Raw genomic sequence first — 25,485 nt, 5'->3', positions numbered from 1 at the left:
CAAATCTGATCTCTTTTGCATTTATGTTTAATTGCAATGAGACTGCATCAAAAAGATCTCACTAGAATGGACATTCACTTGAATTTCCATTCTAACTTTAACTGAATTAATTATCTGAACATTCCTACTTAGGTGTCTTCATTACTAAATCATATTTCATTGACAAGGGTACAAAAGAGAATTTGTACAATCCTGCCTCTACCTTTATTAGGAGAGAATATAATTGGACTTACAAATTCAAATCATTGTAGTGATATGTTAAGTCAATATAGGCATACATACCTTGCTAACATCATTAATTAGTTTCACAAAAACACTATTTTAGGCAAAATGATATTCTAGGTGGCATTGAGTTGCATAAAAAATTATAAATGGCAAATCAGCTGAATGACATTACAGTTGTAGCTGATAACTTTTAATGATGAAATTGGATTGTATTTTATTGGCAATATTATTGGGGGGAAATGTTGGTTTGAGCATACTAGTATGGAAAATGCTCATCTTTTTTTTTTCTCATATCTTTGGAAATTAAATCAGGAAAAGTGTTTCTTATCCAAAGATCTAGGGCAACGAGAATATGTCAAATAATCCCAGAACTATTACAGTCTTTAAGATAGGTAAAGAAGTTATCACATTAACACAGTTCACATGATATATTACACAAAGACCAAGACATATAATTTGAAGGACCAGTTAAAGAAGTAGGGGCCTCTGCCAGTCAAGTAGTCTCAAAAATGAGAAAAAAGGATTAGGAATCAAAAGCTAAAAGCAAGTAAAAATTCTATTAACTTTGGGGATCTAAAATTAGCTTCTAAAGGCTTGAAATCATTCTCAGGTACTAAAAGCAACAAATTGCTCTGGAATCTTCCCATATTTTTTGAAGGGTATTGTTTCAGATTTCATTGATTTGTCTGATTTGTCCCTTAACTCTGTTTCTGTTTGTGCTCTCTGATCCCATTTCTATTTGGCTAAAGAACTTCTTCCCCTTTTTACCACTGGGTCTCTTGGGAATCTAATTTGGCTGACCTTTTCTCTAAACCAGCTCCAGCATTTATTTTTTTCTCATTCACCTGTATAGGCCTGTATTACCACACTACCATCCTGGTAGAGTCTAAAACCACCCAAATTGGGAAGCTCCATAATGATCTGTAAAACAGAGCTAAACTATACAGAACAAATTACTTGAAATGATTAATAGTAAAAACTCTTTTAAATCTAAAGTATTTGTTTTATGGAAGTAGAACAGTAAATGTATTCCTTCCCACAAAAAACTAGGAAAAAAGGATCCCAGATAATATGCAGAGGGAGCCATCATGCAATCTCTGGACCTCAGAATCAGTAAATGTTGTGGCAGGTCCATGGCTTTGTTCAATATCCATTCCTTACCCTCATTTTTCCTTTTTTTAGAATTCTCTTAACACTTGTCAAGGTCACACAGTTATTCTAATTTAATTTAAAATTAGGTATGCTAAATCAAAAATCAGTGTGCTTTCTCCTAAGCCTTCCTGTCTTTTATTATGTTATACTTTTCTCCCCAAAGAGATAACTAGGTGGCACAGTAGATAGTGCACTAAATTTGGAATTAGGAAGATTCATTTTCATGAGTTCAAATTTGACTTTAGGCACTTGCTAGCTGTGTGACACTGCATGATTCAGTTAACTCTATTTGCCTCAGTTTCCTCATTTCTAAGCTGGAGAAGGAAATTGGAATCCATTCCAGTACCTTTTCAAGAAAGCCCCAAGTAAGATCACAAAGAATCAGACATTACTGAAAAATGACTCAACAACAACAAAATTCTGTCCAACAACTTATTGAAGGAAAGAAAATTTTCCTTTTCATATTTTCATTAAATTTTAGTACCTAGTTCGCTAGTAAATGCTTATTGAATTGTTTTAAATCTACAGAAAACAATCATTCCAAAGAGAGACCACATAGATTAAAATTCCTCACATAATTTCCATGTACTAATTGTTACCTTCTATCTCTGAACATTTGACTTTTAATTATATAAGCTAGGGATGTTTCATGTTCATTCCATGAGAGTCTGGCAAAGTACTTATACCTTAAGCAAATATCCAAACAAATAAACCAAAAAGAAATTGATGAATTAGTCTGGAAAGACTATACTACAAATAGATCAAACAAATAGGAAAATATTATATGTGTATATATATATATAGATATAGATATAGATATAGATATAGATATAGATATAGATATAGATATAGATTAAAAAGGCTTATTTTGTGTTGGAAAAAAATTGGAAACTAAGAAGACCAATTGTAGAATGATTGAATAAATTATGATATGTGAATGTAAGAGTATGCTACTGTAATTATAAGAAATAAGGAAAAATTATTTCAAAGAGATATAGATTTATATGAAGTGATGAAATAGAATATGAGCAGAAACTGATCAACAATTTAAACTATAATATCTAACATATATAGCACCTATTACCAGGCACTGGACTAAGCACTTAATAAATATTTCATTTAATTCTCACAACATTCATGAGAGGGAGATATTGTTGTTATCTTTAGCATACCTTATGGGGAAATTGAAGCAACAGAAATAATGTAATTTGAGTGTCTCTGTCCATTTCTGAACTCGGATCTTCCTGACTCCAGGCCCAGCTCTCTATTCACCAACTATTAGCATGTGTGTATGTATGTGTGTGTGTTGAAAGGACTATATATATACATCTCTCTCTCTCTCTCTCTCTCTCTCTCTCTCTCTCTCTCTCTCTCTCTCTCTATATATATATATATATATATATATATATATATATATATATATATATGCACACATATACATATGTAGTATGTCTCCATATATATACATATATATATATATATATATATATATATATATATAATATCCAACATAATATAAACAATTTTCAAAAACTCAAGAATTCTGATCAAGTAAGTGATCTTTCATGGGATAGGATAATATGCAGAGTAAAAAATAAATTATTTTGACATTACCAATGTTGATATTAGTTTTTGCTTGACTGTGCATATGTGACATAGTGGTTCTCTCCTTCCCTGCCTTCCTCCTTCTCATCTTCCTCCTCCTTTTTTTTTCTTTGTCTTTCTCTATGTCTCTGTTTTTCTCAGTAGAAAGAAAAAATAAATGTTTTATTATTTTAAAAATATTAAATTAAAGAAGAAAAATCCATGATATAACTAGCTCCCCAAGACCAACATTTCAAGATGAAATATTCTTTCTTTGCTCAGTTCTAATGTTGATACATTCATTCTGGAAGTGAAAAATTTGCAATTCTTTTAAGAGGCAGATATAATATTAAAACAGATGTACTTACATATATCTCATGATTTCTTTGTGTGAACACCAATAACTAAAGAAGTTCCATGAAAAAAAAATCACAGAATCTCAAAACTGGAAAGGAAACTAGGGAACATTTAGTCTAATCTGTCCCTGAAAAGAAACATCTTTGATAAAATCCCCGACAAGTGGTCATTCAGTATCCATTTAACTATTTCAAGCAAAGATGCACTGAGTGAAAAGAAAAGGTTTCAAAAATGGCACCTCTTCAATGCTCTTTTGGACTTCATCATCTCCTAATGGAGGCATAATCCAGAAAGGTGAGCCTTACAGTGCTTTCTATACTTATATCAAGTATGAGAACTGAATGGTTTTCCCCTCATAGGACACAATGCTATAATAGGTTGAATTTTATAGAGCTTTTAGGCTCATAGATTGAAAATGTCCAGGAAAAAAAAATCTAAGGCATTAGAAATATTTCTGACAGTTTCTGTTCTAAGACCTTCCAGATTTGGTGCCCTGATAGTAGTTTTATATGATTCAAGATATAAGTTGTGAACAAATCATTTCAAAATTACTTCAGTGCTTTGAATCAGAAGCTGTTCAGTGTCACCTGAGCTTTCATTTAAAAATATTAACTTTTAAGAAAATAATTGATGTAGTAACATTATAGTTTGTCACCTTCAGTCATTACATTCTTTGAGTATTGAATTTTGGCCTTTGAATATACTCCCACTGCATAGCATAAGACTATCCCTTTGAAAATGAAATGCTGAGAATCATATGGCTGCTGATTTCTTCTCCTGCAACCAGAAATGTAATAGAATTACTAATTCAATTATTATTGTTAATTATTTGCAGCTATCCTGTCATTAGCCTTATAAGTATAAGTAAAATAGTTATGTATACAATGAGTATTGTTACATTCTATGAAGTATAATCAAAAAGGATGATGTGACCACCATAACCATGGGCACTGTAAAAGATCTCAAGAGCTTAGTGAATACATGGTTAAAAGGCTATAGTTATAAAGAGTGGGCTCCTCTAAGCTAGCCCATAATAGTATCAACAAATGATGCATGAACAATTAACTGCTTATTGAAGAACAACTGAAACTCCTTACAAAAGATTAAAAATTTCTATCTTGTCTCTTCTTTAAGCATAAAGATGGCAGAGGATATAGTTCTGGACCTAGAAGTCAGGAAAACACTATTTATTTTGACTTCAAGTAAGTACTAGTTTTGTGATCCTGAGCAAGTCACTTAATCTTAGGTTTCCTCAACTATAAAATGGGAATAATAAACATGTCACAGAATTTTTATGAGACAAAACTATTAGCATAGTGCCTAGCACACAGTAGACATTATATATATATATATATATGTATACATATATATATATATATATATATATATGTATATGCTTTTCCTCCCTTCTTTTTGATCACTATTAATTAACATGCCATATTCATATCTACCCCTTTAATACTCATTCTTCCCAGCCCAGAAATTTTTTAAACTCATATGGAGAGTAAAAAAATAACTCATTTTGACATTAACAATGTGGATATTAGTTTTTGCTTGACTGTGCATATGTGATATAGTGGTTCTCTCCTTCCCTACCTTCCTCCTTCTCATCTTCCTCCTCCTCCTTTTCTTTCTTTGTCTTTCTCTATGTCTCTGTTTCTCTAAGTAGAAAGAAAAAGAAATGTCTTATTATTTTAAAAACATATTAAATTAAAGAAGAAAAATCCATGATATAACTAGCTCCCCAAGACCGACATATCAAGATGAAATATTCTTTCTAATATTCTAATGTTGATACATTCATTCTGTAAGTGAAAAATTGAATGAAGCAAATGTCCTTACCACTATCCTTTATTTGTTAACATTAGTTAAGCCAGTCTCTCCTCTAGTGTATAGAAAACTTCTTTTTACCAAGCCAGTCCTCTCTAGTGTTATATAATTTGGAGCCAACTTGGAATATTAACACATTCCCCACAAGAGCATGGGCAGAGAAGAAAATAGGATAACTAACCATTCTTATGGGTGTCCTTAAACAACCAAGGATGTTATTATAAGTATTTATATGCTTAGACTCAAGGTTATTCTTTCCAAAACTAGTTATGACTTCTCTCCAAGTTGAACTCTTGAATGTTTTACCAGATAATTCTAGTTACTCTATATCTCTTGACTAGTGTTTCTTCATTAGCAAAATGATATTAAACTAGATGATCTTTAAAGTGCCTTTCAGACATAAAATACATTTTTCATTATTTGGATTACCTCAGAATCTCAGTTTCTTCTCTTGTCAAATGGAGCTAATAATACCTCCCTCAGAGATATTATGAATTAAAGAATTAACTATGTAATATGTTTTGCAAATATTAAAATAATAGTAATAATAATAAAATAGTAATAAAAGCTATTAGTGTATTTATGGTGTCATATTCAGTAAAAACATTCATCATCATCTATCCTATAAAATAAAGTATAGCAAAAAATTATAGCAAATAAAAAAAGCATTAGACTTGCTACCACAAGAGCTGGGCTCGAATCCCATAACTAATAGTAGCTGAGTGACAATCAAGATATCACTTAACCTCAGTAAAATTCAGTTTCTTCATCTGTGAAATTAGAATTACAAAATTCATACTATCTTCCTTATAATGCCATTATGTAGAAAACATTTCATAAAAACTAAAGTGTCATACAATTATTAAATCAAATCAAATTAATAAGAATTATTAAGTGATATCTACATTTCAAGAAAAGCAAAAATAAGCAAAAAGAAAAGAAAAAGAAGTTTCTGCTTTCAAAGAACTCATAGTAATTTTTATTATCATATGCCAAATGCAATCTGCCCTGTACTCTTTCTCTTGTTCAATTTAAGGCCCAATTCATGTCTATCTGTAATTCCCAATATAGATATTGATATTTTAATTCATAGAATTAGCTGCCTAAATGAATATCATAATTTGAATAATATTTTTCAACTTAGTTTGTTAAGATCATCTCTCTCTGGTAATCATGGATGACATTGAATAGGCCCTTTAAAATGCTGTGATTTGATATAATCAATGCAGCATTATATATAAAAATTAATTTCTAGAAGATCAATGAGATTCCCTTGCCCATTAGGATCCTATTGAGGACAACTCCAAGATCATTTAAATACATTTGGATTTAGGGGAAGAAGAAAAGTAGAGGGAAACATGGAAAGGTGAAGTTTCATGGGAGTTAAGAGGCATACATGATGGATGGTGGCATAAAAAGAAACTTCTGTGCTCCTCAAGCAAAGACACTGTCATAAAGGCATCCAAAAAACACCAGGTTTGTGCATAATAGAACATGGTTAGCATTACAGACAAGAGTAAATAAATGTTCACTTTTTTTTCTCCCTTGTTCTTCCCTCTTGCCTGGGAATTCTAAGCCTGTATATCTTCCTCTGTTTCCAGGTTTATTTTCATCAATTTAATTGTTTATTTACTTCTCTAAATTTAAATATTCACTTTGTCTCATATTAGGGATTATAATAAATATGATTAGCCACTTTTATTACTCAGCTATGTATATTTGTTTGTTGCAATACAATGAGAGGAAGGTAATAAGGAGTCATCTTGAGAAGAGATATTTTTTTGTATGTGTTACTTTGCCAGAAAACAAACTCTAGATAAGGGCTTAGAGATATAGAAAATATTTATTGATTCATTTTCTTAAGACAGAAAAAAATATTTATATGAGGATTCACCTAGGTCAAGTGTTGGTCTGGATTTCATATCTGATATAATGTCCAAGCTAGCTCTCTGGAGGGCCTCAGGATCAGTCAGTCAGGAAGAGTCAAAGTCTTGGTCTTTAGAAGTAGAAGTGAAGGAGACAGGCAAGCTGCTCATCAAAGATGAATCTTGGACTTTGGAGTCTGGAGCCTGAAGTCATCTCTCCTCAGTGTGCTGCTGTGGCAGAGAGACTCCGACCCTCTCCCTCAGCCCTCCAATCCTTGCCTCTGATTATGTCATCGCAACATATTCAGCAAATCTTGAGGAGAGCCATCACATTGCCATATCATCTAAGTATATGTTTATAGAATCATTATCTTATATTGAGTAGGGACTTAGCCTTAAGCACTCTGCTATCTTTAGATTTAAATACACCTTTTCAGAGTTCCAGCCCTCTACAATCTGGCACACTCACTTTTCTATGGCCAGGGAGCTGATCATTTTTGCTTTTTAGTTCACAGGCAATATAAAACTTGCTTCCTAACCAGTGAAACCTAGAACCTCATAACTGCTAGACCAGGGGTTCTCAAATTACAGCCAGTGGGCTAGATGTGGCCCTCTGAGGACGTTTATGAGGCCCACCAGGTTATGGCAAATGGGCTGAGGGGGCAGAGACAGAGTGTGAGTTTTTGTTTTTACTATAGTCCGGCCCTCCCACAGTCTGAGGGACAGTGAATTGGCTCCCTATTTTAAAAGTTTGAGGACCACTGTGCTAGACTATTCTATAACATGCACTCTATCATTAATTGTGAAAATAGGTTAAATAAATTCAGGCAAAACTGAGATCATTTTCTAAAATATATGTGAATGGACAGATTCAAGTCATGGATTTCTTTGAACATTTGGATTTAGTAATTTGCTATTCCTTTGATCTTTCTCCTGAGCTCTACCTTGACACCAACTTCCACTCCAGGACTGACTTCCAAATTTTTTCTTGAGAATATTAGGTCCAACTGTATTTTCTTTTTCTTTTTTTTTCTTTCCTATTTTTGTGCCTTATAAGGCCTTTGTTTTCAAAACTATGTTTCTACTATGAATTAAAGTTTAAAATAAACCAATTCATAAACAAAGACTACACAAACAATATAGATAGGAGACTGGGTGACATCAGATAGATAGGTCAGAATTCAGGGACAGAAACCAGTTTCTATTGAAGTAGGCTTTCTCTCTCACATTCATAACTTCCAACAGTATGTTCATATGAAAGAGAATGAGGTCCTGGAACTGCCAGACTTGCTCTTCACACCCCCAGCGCAGTCAAAAGCTTGCACAATTAGAAGACATAGACAGAATGTAAATACAGATATTTATTTTCCCAAGACAACCCAAGGATAGAAGACTGAAAGTGCAATGAGAAGACTCCACATGGAGTCAAAAGGTGTGAGTGTGATTCACATATCTGCTACTTAGTATGTATTTAACTTTGGGGAGTCACATAATCTTTCTAGATTTCTTTCCTCATCTAAAAAAGGAAAGGATAGACTGGATGACTCAAAGCTCCATTTCATAACTAAATCTTAAGATCCAATGGCATAAAATTGATCCTACTTGTGAGATATGTGTTTTGTCTACAAGTACCTCTCCTGCCCAGTTATTATAATGGATAGAGAGTTTATTGTTAGCATATCAGTGATCCTAAACTCGCAGCTTGAAAGGTACTACACAGTTCAAGACTACACTATTACTTCCAATAAATAGCTTTTGCTCTAGAAAAATTGGCTAAGTACTTTGAAATTTTCCTTAAATAAACTCTAAAATGTCTGATATAAATTTTTTCTTACTGTAGTCTTTTAAGATCAGCCTTCTTTTTTCTTTTTTTATTCAACCCCCCTGAAGCTAATTATGATGCTATACATTTTAGTCTACCTGGTATATAAATGCATATATATATATACATATATAATGCAAATAAATATAACTATGCCTATTTTTAAATGCTAATCTAACATGTTATGGATTCCATCATGCCATAAAAGCCACACATTATTTAAACATCTATTCACCCTGTGAGAAACTTCATTGTTAAATTTACTTTGAAAATTAAAGTGGAAATATTCATGAAAGATTTTTATGATATTTTCCATGCTGTAAATAAGTCTGTAGAAAAAAATGTACACTTTTGTTCCAATTATTCTGAAAAGGTTCTAACAAATGTCTATAGATCCTCATTTCAGTCTTTAACTATTAAGAGTAATGAATTTGCATTTGCCTGCAATTCTATGATTTTATTATACTATGTCTAAGCACTCATTAAAGAATTTAGGCACAAATTATGTATGGTTTCCTAGAGCATCTTTATGAGAAAGAGAAAAAAAAAAAACAATTCAGATTTGCATCTAGCATTTTGGCATAAGTAGATTAGAAAACAAATTTCATTTTCTGATTGCAATCCTGTCATTATAATGGAGATAATTTAATTTTGTTTGCATGCTTACTATAGCAATGGCTGTCACCACTAATAAAGCTCAACAGGTTTTACATAGCACACACAGCTGTGTCTGGATAGCATTTTCTGAGACCTAAACAAGATTTTCAAATTAGTACATTGAGCTAACTAGCAACATGTTTTCCCTGAGAAATAAAGGAGGTTACTTCTTTAAGGGACTTTTTTTAAATTTTACTTCCAGCAATCTAAAAAACAAGAAAGGGATAGAGTGAAAATATCTAACCTTTTGCCTGTGGGTCATTCAGGTATATGAGAACAGAAGGGCATTTATGCAATTCTCTGGACATTATAACTTCTATTGGAAAAACTGGATTTGGGCAGCCAATTAAGTGAAGCATTCTACTGAGTACTTCAGGCTGAGAAAATGTCAACATCGATTTTAGGTTCTCTATTTTATACCAATCAGTGAAAGACTTGGGTTCAGCTAGTAGTCTTTTCCAAGTCTGGGGCTAAATTAAATTTGTAAACAGCCAAATTGAACTTAGCTCCTTTCCTCTTTTCAAGCAAATTCTTCATTTGTATTACTAAGGATTAATAGAAAATGCAAATCTTTTCCAAGTCACCACTATTTCTTTCAACAATTATTTTTGCTCCTTCATTTTGCTTCATGTTTTTTACACAATATAGCATAATATGGCACAGCATAATCAAAGAAGAGAACCAGAATGGAAAAAAAATAGAGTTGATAGCTGAGACTTTCCAATATTTATGGAAACAAAAAGCACAAATTTTCTAGGAGCTTTTTGATTTTGAAAGAATTTTTAAGATTATTTAAATTCTCAAAAAATTTTTTTTAGGATTTAAAATCAAAATCAGAGTCTAGTAGTCTAGTAGAGGGTAGGAAGACCTGTATTCTCACATTTATTCTCCCACTATAGGGAGCTATGAAACCTTAATCTCTTATTGCTTATGAAGAGTTTCATTGTTTAATTAACAACTGCTGTCATTACCCATCATTTCACAATAGATGCTCAAACCTCACTTTTAACTGCTGCTTTCAAAAATACAAATAAAGAAATCCACTAGATTGCCACAGGACGAAGTACCACTTCAATTGTTGCACTATAGATAACATATTTGAGAACTTTTTTCTTTGAGATGTTATTGGATTCATGATTTTTCTTGTGCAGCAAGATAACTGTATAAATATGTATACATATATTGGATTTAACATGTAATGGACTACCTTCCACCTAGGGGAGGGGGTGGGGGGAAGGAGGGGAAAATTGGAACACAATATTTTGCAAGGGTCAATGTTGAAAAATTACCCATGCACATGTTTTGTAAATAAAAAGCTACAAATAAATTGAAAAAAGAAATGTTATTGGATTCAGTAATTGTTATCTCTTGTTTAAAAAGAAACTGTGGAAGATAACAGAGAGTTACATATCAGCAGCCTAATTTTAGGAGAGGCAGGAATTACTTGTAATTTATACAGGATTGAAAGTAGCTAAAAGATATGTGGCTCACTTTTAATTCACACTTTTGATAAACATTATCAACTTTCATAATCAGTTATTTTTGAAGTTGAAATTAGTGAAATAAAAAAAACGATATGAATCTTTCACTATAAGTTGTTTCCTTTTTATAAATTTTAGTTTATGGATTTAAATTTTTTCTTAAAAGGGATCTATAGGTTTCAAGGTACTGCCAGTGGGGTTCATGATAAACAATAAGGCACTATGCTATTCATTTTATAAATATTTCATTTTTATCATTATAACAGCCTTGGGAAGTAGGTGTTATTATTATACATATTTTATAGATTAGGAAAGTGAGATGGGCAAGTGAAATGAGAGGTCCATTGTCACAAAGCAATTAAAAGTATAGGGCAGGTTTAACTTGCCTCTTCATAACTCTAAGTACAGAGAAAAAATGGATCTGAGAGACTACTGTGGAAAGAATCTAAAAAATCTTGGTATTTCATTATTCTGTTAGCCAAATGTGTCATAAAAACAAATACCACAACACTTATACAGTTCATTTAATGCTGCAATTCATGTCCCTCTGGAATTCCCAATATAGGTATTGACATTTTAATTCATAGAATTAGCTGCCTAAATGAATGTCATAATTTGAACAATATTTTCCAACTTATATTTTTGCTCACTAAAATATCCAGGAAGTATTCTTATCATCTGACATAATGATTTCCTCTATTGTCAATGTGCTTTTCCAATAGTAGAAGAGTAGAAAGAAAAGAGGGGACTAAGTTATGAATGGTTTCGAATACCAAATATAATTTTGTATTTGACACTGGAGAGAATAGAGAGATATTGAATGTTTTGGGTTTTTGTTGTTGTTGTTGTTGTTTTTTGTTTAAATTTTATTTATTTATAAAATTTTTTGACATTATATATGCATGAGTAATTTTTTAATAACATTATCACTTGTATGCATTTTTCCAAATTATCCCCTCCCTCCCTCTACTCTCTCCCCTTGATGACAGGCAATCCCATACATTTTACATGTATTACAATATAACCTAGATACAATACATGTGTGTAAATACCATTTTCTTGTTGCTCATTAAATATTAGATTCCGAAGGTATAAGTAACCTGGGTAGATAGACAGTAGTTCTGACAGTTTATATTCACTTCCCAGTTTTCCTTCTCTGGGTGTAATTGTCTCTGTCCATCATTGGTCAACTGGAAGTGAGTTGGATCTTCTCCATGTTGAAGATATCTACCTCCATCAGAATACATTTTCATACAACCTTGAAGTGTACAGCGATCTTCTAGTTCTATTCATTTCACACAGCATCTGTTGATTTAAGTCTCTCCAAGCCTCTCTGTATTCCTCCTGCTGGTCATTTCTTACAGAGCAATAATATTCCATAACCTTCATATACCATAATTTACCCAACCATTCTCCAATTAATGGACATCCATTCATCTTCCAGTTTCTGGCCACTACGAAAAGAGCTGCCACAAACATTTTGGCACATACAGGTCCCTTTCCCCTCCTCAGTATTTCTTTGGGATATAAGCCCAATAGCAGCAATGCTGGATCAAAGGGTATGCACAGTTTGATAACTTTTGGGGCATAATTCCAAATTGCTCTCCAGAATGGTTGGATTCTTTGACAACTCCTCCAACAATGTATCGGTGTCCCAGTTTTCCCACATCCCCTCCAACATTCATCATTATTTCTTCCTGTCTTCTTAGCCAATCGGGCAGGTGTGTAGTGGTATCTCAGAGTTGTCTTAATTTGCATTTCTCTGATCAGTAATGATTTGGAACACTCTTTCATATGAATGGAAATAGTTTCAATTTCATCATCTGAGAATTGTCTGTTCATATCCTTTGACCATTTATCAATTGGAGAATGGTTTGATTTCTTATAGATTAGGGTCAGTTCTCTATATATTTTGGAAATAAGGCCTTTATCAGAACCTTTAACTGTAAAAATATTTTCCCAATTTATTACTTCCCTTCTAATCTTTTTGCATTAGTATTGTTTATACAGAAACTTTTTAGTTTGATGTAATCAAAATCTTCTATCTTGTGATCAATAATGATCTCTAGTTCTCCTTTGGTCATAAATTCCTTCCTCCTCCACAGGTATGAGAGGTAGACTATTCTCTGTTCCTCTAATCTATTTATGATCTCATTCTTTATGCCTAAATCATTGACCCATTTTGATCTTATCTTGGTATATGGTGTAAAGTGTGGATCCATATCTAATTTCTGCCATACTAATTTCCAGTTTTCCCAGCAGTTTTTTCCAAATAATGAATTTTTGTCCCTAATGTTGATATCTTTGGGTTTGGCAAAGACTAGATTGCAATAGATGTACCCTTTTTTGTCCTTTGTATCCAATCTGTTCCACTGATCGACTGGTCTATTTCTTAGCCAATACCAAATGGTTTTGGTGACTGCAAAATATAGCTTTAGATCAGGTACACCTAGACCACCTTCATCTGACTTTTTTTTCATTAGTTCCCTTGCAATTCTCGACCTTTTATTCTTCCATATGAATTTTGTTGTTATTTTTTCTAGGTCATTGAAGTAGTTTCTTGGGAGTATAATTGGTATAGCACTAAATAAATAGATTAGTTTGGGGAGTATTGTCATCTTTATTATATTCACTTGGCCTATCCAAGAGCACTGAATATCTTTCCAATTATTTAAATCTGACTTTATTTTTGTGGCAAGTGTTTTGTAATTTTTCTCATATAATTCCTGACTATTCTTTGGTAGATGGATTCCCAAATATTTTATACTCTCAACATTTGTTTGAAATGGAATTTCTCTTTGTATCTCTTGCTGTTGCATTGTGTTGGTGCTATATAAAAATGCTGAGGATTTATGTGGATTTATTTTGTATGGTGCAACTTTGCTAAAATTCTGAATTATTTCTGATAGCTTTTTAGCAGAGCCTTTGGGATTCTCTAAGTATACCATCATGTCATCTGCAAAGAGTGATAGTTTGATTTCCTCATTTCCTACTCTAATTCCTTGAATCTCTTTCTCAGCTCTTATTGGCGAGGCTAGCATTTCTAGTACTATATTGAATAGTAATGGTGCTAGTGGGCAACCTTGTTTCACTGCTGATCTTACTGGAAAAGGTTCAAGTTTATTCCTATTGCATATGATGCTTACTGAAGATTTTAAATATATGCTTGTTATTATTTTAAGGAATAGTCCATTTATTCCTACACTCTCAATCGTTTTTAGTAGGAAAGGATGTTGGATTTTATCAAATGCTTTTTCTACATCTATTGAGATGATCATATGGTTTTTATTAATTTGATTATTAATTTGGTCAATTATACTAATAGTTTTCCTACTATTAAACCAGCCTTGCATTCCTGGTATAAATCCTACTTGATCATAGTGTTTTATCCTGGGGATAATTTTCTGAAGTATTTTTGCTAATATCTTATTTAAGGTTTTAGCATCAATATTCATTAAAGAAATTGGTGTATAATTTTCTTTCTCAGTTTTTGATCGACCTGGTTTAGGTATCAGTACCATGTCTGTGTCATAAAAGGAGTTTGGTAGGACTCCTTCATCCTCTATTTTTTCAAATAGTTTATATAACATTGGAGCTAATTGTTCTTTAAATGTTTGGTAGAATTCACATGTAAATCCATCTGGTCCTGGGGATTTTTTCCTGGGGAGTTGATTAATAGCTTGTTCTATTTCTTTTTCTGAAATGGGACTATTTAAGCAATTTATCTCCTCCTCTGTTAATCTAGGAAGCCTATATTTTTGGAGGAAGTCATCCATTTCACTTAAGTTATCAAATTTGTTGGCATAAAGTTGGGCAAAGTAACTCCTTATTATTTCTCTAATTTCCTCTTCATTGGTGGAAAGATCCCCCTTTTCATTTGTAAGACTAACAATTTGATTTTCCTCTTTCCTTTTTCTGATCAGATTTACCAAAGGTTTATCTATTTTATTGGCTTTTTCATAAAACCAACTCTTGGTTTTATTTATTAATTCAATAGTTTTTTTTATTTTCAATATTATTGATTTCTCCTTTTAATTTTTGTATTTCAAGTTTGATTTTGGTTGGGGGGTTTTAATTTGGTCTTTTTCTAGCTTTTTAAGTTGTAAGCCCAATTCGTTAATCTTCTCTTTCTCTATTTTGTTCAAATAAGCCTCTAAAGATATAAACTTTCTCCTTATTACAGCTTTAGCTGCATCCCACAGATTTTGGTACGATGTCTCATCATTGTCATTATCTTCGGTGAAATTACTAATTGTTTCTATAATTTGCTGTTTCACCCAGTCATTCTTTAGGATGAGATTATTCATTTTTCAGTAATTTTATGGTCTATGTATCCCTACCTTCTTACTGAATGTAGCTTTTATTGCACTGTGATCTGAGAAGAAGGCATTTATTATTTCTGCCTTCCTACATTTAATTTTGAGATCTTTATGTGCTAATATATGGTCATTTTTTTTATAGGATCCATGAACTGCTGAAAAGAAAGTATATTCCTTTCTATCACCATTCAGTTTTCTCCAAAGGTCTATCATACCTAGTTTTTCTAATATTCTATTTACTTTTTTAATTTCTCATTTTTTTTGTGTGAGTTGATTTGTCTAAATCAGATAGTGCAAGGTTGAGATCTCCCACTACTATAGTTTTACTGTTTTTTCTTCTTGCAACTCTCTTAACTTTTCCTTTAGAAAGTTCGATGCTATACCACTTAGTGCATATAGGTTTAGTATTGATATGGCTTCATTGTTTATGCTACCTTTTAGCATGATAGTAGATCAACTACTGTTTTTGCTTGATCTGAGATAAGGATGGCTGCCCCTGCTTTTTTGGCTTTACCTGAAGCATAATAGATTCTGCTCCAACCTTTTACCCTTACTCTGTATGTATCTCCCTGATTTAAGTGTGTTTCCTGTAAACCCTACAATATGTTGGGTTCTGACTTTTGATCCAGTCTGTTATCTGTCTCTGTTTAATGGGAGCGTTCGTCCCATTCACATTTACAGTTAAAATTACTAATTCTGTATTTCCTGCCATCATATTATCCCCAGATTATGCTTTTCCCCTTGACCCCCCCAAACCCCTTCCCCAATATTTAATTTATAGACTCCACTTGTGACGCACAGTCCTCCCTCTTTTAGTATCCTTCCAAGTCCCTTCCCTTATTCCCTTTTTCCTTTCTCCCCTTTTAATGAGGCGAGAGAGAATTCTCTGAAAAACAAGTATGTCAAATATTTACTCTTTGAGTCTCTTCTGATGAGAGTAAGATTCACACAATGTTTCTCTGCCTCTCTAAATTCCCTCAGATATGGTATATTTTCTATACCTCTTCCTGGTATGCAATTTCCCTCTTTTTATCACTCCTTCCCCTCTTTCTGATACTATCCCCTTCCCTTTACTACTCCCCCCACTTTTTTTTTAATATCAGTTAAATCACATTATCCATGCGGACTTTCTATATATGCTCAACAGAGATATACTTCTCATGGGTTCTGTGTACCTTTTTCTGTTTCTCTTCAGTCTTGTGGATGTAGATCAAATTTTTTGTTTGTCTGGTTTTTTTCTTAGAAACAAATGGAATTCCTCTGTTTCTTTGAATGGCCATCTTCTTCCATGGAAGAAAATGCTAAACTTAGCTGTGTAGTTTATTCTTGGTTGCAATCCTTGATCTTTCACCTTTCAGAATATCAGGTTTCAGGCCCTTCGATCTTTTAATGTGGAGGCAGCCAGATCTTAAATGACCCTTATTGTGGCCCCTTGGTATTTAAAGTGTTTTTTCCTAGCTGCTTGCAAGATTTTTTCCTTTGTGTGGTAATTCTGCAATTTAGCCACAATATTCTGTGGTGTTCTTTTTTTTTTAGGGTCTTTTTCATAAGGTGTTTGATGAATTCTTTTCACACCTATTTTCCCTTCTGTTTCTATTATCTCTGGCCAGTTCTCTTTGATGATTTCCTGTAAAATAGAATCTAGGCTCTTTTTTTGGTCATAGTTTTCGGGAAGTCCAATGATCCTCAGATTATCTCTCCTAGATCTATTTTCCAGGTCTACATATTTTCCCAGTTAGTATTTGACGTTATTCTCCAACTTTTCATTTTTTTGTTTTGTTTTGTTTTGTTTTGTTTTTTGTTTTTGTTTTGTTTTGTTTTGTTTGACTGATTCTTGGGTTCTCAATGAATCATTCATTTCTATTTGTTCCGTCCTGATTTTTAATGAGTTATTTTCTTCATTCACATTTTTTAGTTCTTTTTGTATATGCCCAATTGAGTTTTTAAATGAATTATTTTGCTCTATTGAATTTTTTTCCATTTCCCTAATTTTTTTTAGGGAATTATTTTCTTTTTCCAATTCAGAAATCCTATTTTCCTGTGATTTTTTAACCTTTTCTAATTCACAAATTTTGTTTCCCTGCACCTCCTGTGAATTCTTTATTTTTTCCAACTCCAATTTCAGGACGTTGTTATTCTCTTTCATAGCTTCTCTTTCCTTTCCCCATTTTTCTTCAAACTCTCTTAATTTTTTAATAGTCTCTTCGAGGAGAGAGTTATGTGATGGGGGGCAGGTATGGTTCCCCTTTAGGCTGTTATCTGCTGACTCTCTGCTATTAACTTCCTTGGGGTTGGGTAGAAGGAATCGATGGTTCTTTTTGGCTTTTTAGTCATGGTTAAATAAACCTTTTGGGGTCTGTCCCTGGGGTAAGAAGTTTATTTATTTATTTCTTTAGCAGCTTCCTCCCAGACTGGATGGATGCAGTGGCTCCTGGGCCTGAGCTAATAGAGAGCTCTGGGAGAGTTCCCCACCCCCTCCCTGGAAGTGACTCAGAGGTGATTAGCAGGGCTGCACTTTGAGGGCGCTATGTGTTCTAGTGACTTCCCTGAGGTTTAAGACTGAACAGTAAAGGCAACACAAAGCCCAGCCAATGCGTCCTGTGGGGCATGGATGTCTGCAGCTGATGTGAAAAGCCCCTGTGCTCAAACTCGAAGTGTCTGCTCAGAAACCGCGGTCCTTATTTCAAAGGTTCCACTTCTCTGTTACTTCCGCTGCTGAGTTCCACAGCCTCCTGCCAAGCCAGGCACTGTGTGAATTAGATGTTGATTTGGGCCGTGTCCCCACTTTTCAGTCTCTTAACTACCCCTAGGTGACACCTCAGGCAGCAGAAGGCGGGCTCACTGCTGTGCTGAGATCTGTTAGGTCACTTCTGGATTGGGGTGGTTCTAGTATCTGGCTTTGTATTTTAAAGTGGCTTGATTTCTCTTCTGAACTGCTGTTTTATAAGCAGAAAAGAGATAACATCCTGTGCCAGATTCTTCTATCTCAGTGGCTTCTCTGACCCCAGAGCTCTTCCCAGCCTGATTGGTGCAGTATGCTAGCACCTCATCCTGTCTGTGCTGGCCTTTTTTTTTTTTTTTTTTCCTCCCCTGGGAACCTACCTTTTCTGTTGAAACTCCAGATTCTCTTCAGCTGGTAAGTCGTGCTTCCAGTCCTTGTGGTTTCTATCAATCCAGTGTTATTTTTGAGGCTGATTTAACTAATTGGTAATGAGGGAAGAAGGGAGCTCACAAAATCGCGTGTATCTTCTCCACCATCTTGGCTCCGCCCCCTCGATATTGAATGTTTTGTGTGTGAACTTTAATTTAGGAAATTGTCTTTAGTGGATGAATAAATCATAGATTGGAGAGATTTGAGGCAGCAGACCCATTAGCAAATAGCCACTCTATCTTAGAGTACTGAGGGATGTCAGAGTAGAAATTAAACTACATTCAAGAGCTATTGCAGAGGTGAATTAACAGGTGTTAGCAATATGAAGTGAGGAGGACAGAAAAGAGAGTGACTCCAAAGCTTCAAGCTTGAAGCACTAAAAGAATGTTTTTGTCTTTAGTAAATGGAATGGGGGGATGGTTTAGGGGAAAATAATCAATTCTCTTTTGGATATATTTCATTTAAAATGTCTACTGGCCATTAAGTTTGCTATATCTGAAAGGTAGTTACAGATAATATGTGAGATTAAAGGATAACACTAATATGGTCAAGGTTTGCATTCTGATTGATGAATAAAACATTAAATTTTGTGTGTGTGTGTGTGTGTGTGTGTGTGTGTGTGTGTCTGTGTGTCTGTGTGTATGTGGAGGGGGCGGAAATAGGGCTAAATGACTTGCCCAGAGTCAAGATAGTTAAGTGGCAAGTTTTGGAGTTTGAATATTGGTCTTTGATTGCCTGGATTAAAGGACTAGGGACTAGAGCTCTTTCCATTGCACCACCTAGTTGCTAAACATCCCCTCCTTTTTTTTTTTTTTTTTTTTTTTTTTTCTTTTTTTGACAATGAAAGATTTACAAAAGAATTACAATCTTTGGACTTGGCATACTTTCTATACAGGTTTTGTGAGTAAAGTCTTTGGGTTTTTGAATCACAGTTTGATTTCTACTCAAAAAAGCAGCTAAACTTTTGAACTTCTATAACTTTTGTCTAAAATCCTTGGAGGCAGGACAAAATTCTTTTTACAATTGTGAATAAACAATAGGTAGACTACTTGGACCTTCAGTATTTGGACCATTTGTTTAATTTGCAAGATTAAGTTTAAAACACAAGAGCCATACTTCAAACCTGCGCTAATCTACTTATTCTTTGATATGTACACATACTGTGGATCAGGGGAGAAACCACAGAAGAAAGTTGGGATTACCTAGGGAGAATTCATCTCTAGGTTTTGAAGCCCATATTCAACTGATATGGTTTAGCATCATCTCTATGTAATGTCTGGGCTAGCTTCCTGGAGATCCTCTGGAAGGGCTTTGATATCATTAGGATAGTTACCACAAGGATGGACAAGAAAAGAGCCTAAAGTCTTTATTGTTTCTTACACAGTCTGTGTCTGTCATAGTCTGACCCAGTCTCCTCCAGCATTCTGACAGTCTAACAGTCTCAACCAGTCTCAGTCTGAGTCTGACTGTCCCCAGTTCTCTCAATCCTTAAATACCCTATTACAATTACATCATTACAGTATACTGAGTATAAGCCAATCTAGAATGATTATATAATTATATCAAACTAGAGTGATTATATCATTATATCATATTAAATACATGTGAACTAGAGAACAATTATCTCATCAGTTCCACTGAGTTAACACCTTCTTTCAAGTATACTTCTCCAAAGTTATGAGAGACTGCTCTTTTCAAGATAATATGATGTTATAAGGGTCATTTTCCATGTTGTATTAGATGACATAAGCACTCTTAGACTTCTACTAACATTTTTGATTGGATATAAGTCAGAAATATTAACACATGATAGTGAAGATGTTCTTGGCAGCAGTTAATATAGTGAATTTAAACCATAATACTTGTCTGGATTACCTGGGGAGAATCATCTCTATTCTTTGAAGCCTATATTCAACAGATATGGTTCAGCATCATCTCTGTATATTTATGAAATATTTTCTTTTAAAGAAGCCAGAAATATAGATTCAAGATAGTTATGATATTCTTGGAAAAAGTTATTGTTTGGTGAATTTAAACACACTACTTTTTTCTCCAAAAGTCTGATTTCTTTAAGATATATTTGGATTTCCTTCATGTCATAAACCTATGTGTCCATGTGGCACAGCTTGGCATAGCTTCTATACAGGTTTTGTGAATAAAGTCTTTGGGTTTTTGAATAGCAATTTGATTTCTACTCAAAAAAGCAGATAAACCTTTGAAACTTCTATAATTTCTGTCCAAAGTCCTTGGAGTCAGGGCAACATTCTTTTATAATTGTTATTAAGCAATGGTGTAGACAGCCTGGACCTCCAGTGTCAGGACCATTTGTTTAATTTGCAAGATTAATTTTAAAACACAAGAGCCAAACTTCAACCCCTAATGGGTGATTAGCATTCCACTGGCATTCAACAGCAGTCAAAGTCAGCCTTGGGCAAAATTGTGAACTGGGCAAATCCTTCTCATCCAGCAAACAAATGTAGCCAGGGGCCCCTTCTATAGACAAAGACAGTAATCTGATAAAGTAATTTACACAGTGATGTAAATGTACATTAATAGCCTATCTGTCCCAAGATATTTGCATTTTAAGATTTTTGTGGGGAAGGGACTGTTTAAAGAGGGAATGTTATCATTTCAGGTACTAGAATAGGGAGGAGAGCCATCTCTACTGTTCTTGATTTCTATCTAGCCAGTGGACCCAGATGACTTTGAAGGGGAAAGTGAGGCAGATGACCTTAAATCCACTTCATTTGCATTTCAGGGATCATCTCCCTGATGTCATGGTTCTCTTGAGAAGGAAAGGCAAAAATCAGAATAGAGTAAGTTTCTAACTAGGAACCCTGAAATTATGCTACACAAATCACAACTTGATCTACATGTTTATAAGGTTAAAACAATATGTATGACTAAGGAATCAAATTCCAAGGAAGAGGACTACCCAGATTATTTTAGTCACTTTCCAGCAGTTGTAGGATCAATTTCAGTAGATAAGGAAAACTTATTTGGAATAGGTATCACTGTAATTTGACTTTTACCTGATTTCTACTTATTTGAATGATATTTGTGACATCATTCTAGCCTTCTTAAATTTCACATTACAAAGATATGATAATAACAACAAGTAGTGTTTTACATTTAGCAAATTATTTTCCTAGCTATCTTCTTTTCTATAGGACCTTATTTCTTCAATTTAGTCTACATATTGATATTAAACTAGCCTTTCTAAAACATAAACCTGATGTCTTCATTTAAAAAAAAAATCACAACACAACCAATATTTACAACTCCTCAACTAAATAATGTGCAATTTTTGACTTAATTTATCTTGATAATTTATCTGCTTAAATTCTATATATTCTTCTCAATGAAGAGACTACATGAACTCTAATCCTGTAATACCATATTTATAAAGGACACTTCTAACTAGGTTGCCATAATTATCCCAAATTCAGTAAATATGTATTTTTCCATATCGGATCTTGGGTTGAGCATCCTCCACTAGTAAACTTCACACTCCTTCCTAAGAGTATAGAAAAAGAATAATGGAATCAGCCAACAAAATCAGACTTTAAATCAACACTATCTTTTGAGAGAAATGAAAACTCCAAAATGTAATGTTCTTTTTTTCTAAAATGTAATCATTCTCTTGGGGCAGGTTTCTTGTGGAGCTTCTGGAGGCAGCCTAAGTTTCAGTTCCATGACTCCAAAATGCAGCCAGAAGTTAAAGTCCTTTACTGTCTCTTTCCAAATCTTATCTCCTTCACTTGGGGCTGGGCTAGTTTTCTGGAGGCCTTCTTCTCTCCTTGATTCCCCCAGAGCTCTTGTCCAAATGTCTACAAATCCAAAAGTTTCCTTCAGCCTCCAGCCTCTTGTCCTCCCTATGTCTCTAACCAGCACAAATGCTGAAGTTGGAATGAATAAGACTCTGGCTCCAAGAGTGTGGGAATGTGGGTTTCCCAGAAGTCAATCCTAGTTGTGAATCTCCCAAGGTCCTCTCCTGAAGTTTTCTCCTTGACTGAATCCTGACTCTCCATCTCTTCCTAGTGAGCTTGTCCTTTTATGTGCTCTCTAAAGGTGTGAAGTCTGTGTGGACCAATGAGAGAATTCCTTTAAAGGTATAAATTCCTTTAAAGGTTTGAACTTCTTTAAAGGTGTGAACTAAGTACGTAAGTACCTTGTAAGAATCCTAAAACCAAGAGACAGAGTTTCTGGATAATTATTAATCAATTAATTAAGTATATTTGCTGACAACCAATAAATTTATGGTCAGTGGTTTTTCTCCATAACCAAGGACACCAAGGAATTCTCTGAAAGGCCTTAAACCCTTTCTAAAAGAGAATTCTCCTGACAAGTGAAAATCAACCTTAATTGGTAGACATTTAATGAGGAGGTGGGCTAAAAGCTGTCAGCTCCTCCTGCTAAAAATATGACTTAATTATAGACTAAGCTTCTCCCAGTAATCTGGGCAGAGGAACCTATTTTCCATCTGGATAATTCTGGCTGTTTTTTTTTTTCCTCTTCTCCTACATCACTCTAAACTTTAATGGAGGACATCAATGGACTTCTTTTCCCAGTGTAAGGATTCTGTTTATATTGTAAATAGAAATTAGGTCTCCAAATTGGGCAAAGTCCCATCCAAAATTGATGAGCATGTTTCTTGAGGAATAGGAGTAGTTCTTCAATTAGCCATGCCTTTTTTTTTTATTTGCAAAACATATGCATGTGTAATTTTTCAACATTGACCCTTGCAAAACTCAAAACCTTTTGTTCCAAATTTTCCCCTCCTTTCCCTCATCCCCTCCCTTAGATGGCAGGTAGTCTAATGCATGTTAAATATGTTAAAATATATGTTAAATATATGTATACATATTTATATGGTTATCTTTCTGCACAAGAAAAATCAGATCAAGAAGGAAGAAAAAAATAAACTGAGAAAGAAAACAAAATGCAAGCAAACATCAACAAAGAGAGAGATAATGCTATGTTGTGTTCCACACTCAGTTCCTACGGTTCTCTCTTTGAGTATAGATGGCTCTCTTCATCACTGACCAAGTAGAACTGGTTTGAATCATCTCATTATTGATGAGAGACAGTCCATCAGAATTAATTATTGTATATATTGTTGTTGCCTTGTATAATGATCTCCTGCTTCTGCTCAACAGCTCACTTAGCATCAGGTTCATGAAGGTTTACAGTTTGATGCATAGTTCCAAATTGTTCTCCAGAATGGTTGGATATGTTCACAGTTCCATGAACAATGTATCAGTTTTCTCACCTCCCCTCTAACTTTCATCATTATCATTTCCTGCTATCTTAGCCAATCTGACAAGTGTGTAGTGGTATCTCAGAGTTATCTTAATTTGCATTTCTCTGATGAATAGTGATTTGGAGCACCTTATCATATGACTACAAATAGTTTTATAGGATAAAATATTTGGGAATCTATTTGCCAATTTGCGAAGGAAGGGTCAGGAACTAGATGAGCAAACTATGTGTGTGTGTATATATATATATATATATATATATATATATGTATATATATATATATATATATATATGTATACATATATATATATATATATTTACACACACACAAAACACTTTTAATACAAATAAAGTCAGATCTAAGCAATTGGGAAAATATCAAGTGCTCTTGGAGAGCTCAAGTGAATATAATAAAGATGACAATACTCCCTAAACTAATCTATTTATTTAGTGTTATACCAATCAAACGCCCAAGAAACTATTTTACTGACTTAGAAAAAAATAAAAATAAAATTCATCTGGAAGAACAAAAAGTCAAGAATTTCAAGGGAATTAATGAAAAGAAAAAACAAATGATGTAACAGATCTAAAACTATATTATAAAGCACCAGTTATCAAAACAATTTGGTACTTAAGAAATAGAGCAGTTGATCAGTGGAATAGTTTAGGTTCAAAGAATAAAAGTCAATAACTATAGCAATTCAATGTTTGACAAATCCAAAGCCCTAGATTTGGGGGAATGAATTCACTTTTTGACAAAACTGCTGGGAAAATTGGAAGCTATTATGTCAGAAAATAGGCATTGACCCACACCTAACACCATATACCAAGATAAAGTCAAAATGGGTTCATAATTTAGACCTAAAGAATGATATTATAAACAAATTAGAACAACATAGGATAGCTTACTTCTCATATCTGTGGAGGAGGAAGGAATTTGTGACCAAAGAAAAACTAGAGATCATTATTGATGACAAAATAGATAATTTTGATTATATTAAGTTAAAAAGGTTTTATACAAACAAAACTAATGCAGACAAGATTAGAAGGGAAACAATAAATTGGGAAAACATTTTTACATTCATGCTATTTTATTTAACCTAAATTATACTTTTCTATTTACTTTTCCCCTTTCCCTCCTCCCCAGTATTATTATTATTATTTTTATGATCATTACTTGCCTCAATCAATCCTCCCCCTTTAGAGAATCTGCCCCTTTTTAAAAATTTTCCCATAAAGGGACTTGTATGTGCCAAAATGTTTGTGGCAGCTCTTTTTATAGTGGCTAGAAACTGGGAAAGGAATGGATGTCCATCAATTGGAGAATGGTTGGGTAAATTACAGTGTATGAATGTTATGGAATATTATTGTTCTGTAAGAAATGACCAGCATGATGAATACAGAGAGGCTTGGAGAGACTTACATGAACTGATGTTGAGTGAAATGAGCAGAACCAGGAGATCATTATACACTTCAATAACAATACTGTATGAGGATGTATTCTGATGGAAGTGGATATCTTCAACAAAGAGAAGATTTAACTTAGATCCAATTGATCAATGATGGACAGAATCAGCTACACCCTGAGAAGGATCACTGGGAGATGAGTGTAAACTATTTGCATTTTTGTTTTTCTTCTCAGGTTATTTTTACCTTCTGAATCCAATTCTTCCTTTACAACAATAACAGCAAAAAATTCAGTTCTGCACACATATATTGTATCTAGGATATATTATAACATATTTAATATGTATGGGAATGCCTGCCATCTAGGGGAGGG

The sequence above is a fragment of the Sminthopsis crassicaudata genome, chromosome 3, assembly GCF_048593235.1.
Source record: "Sminthopsis crassicaudata isolate SCR6 chromosome 3, ASM4859323v1, whole genome shotgun sequence".
NCBI lineage: Eukaryota > Metazoa > Chordata > Mammalia > Dasyuromorphia > Dasyuridae > Sminthopsis > Sminthopsis crassicaudata.
Note: the sequence above shows the minus strand (reverse complement) of the source record.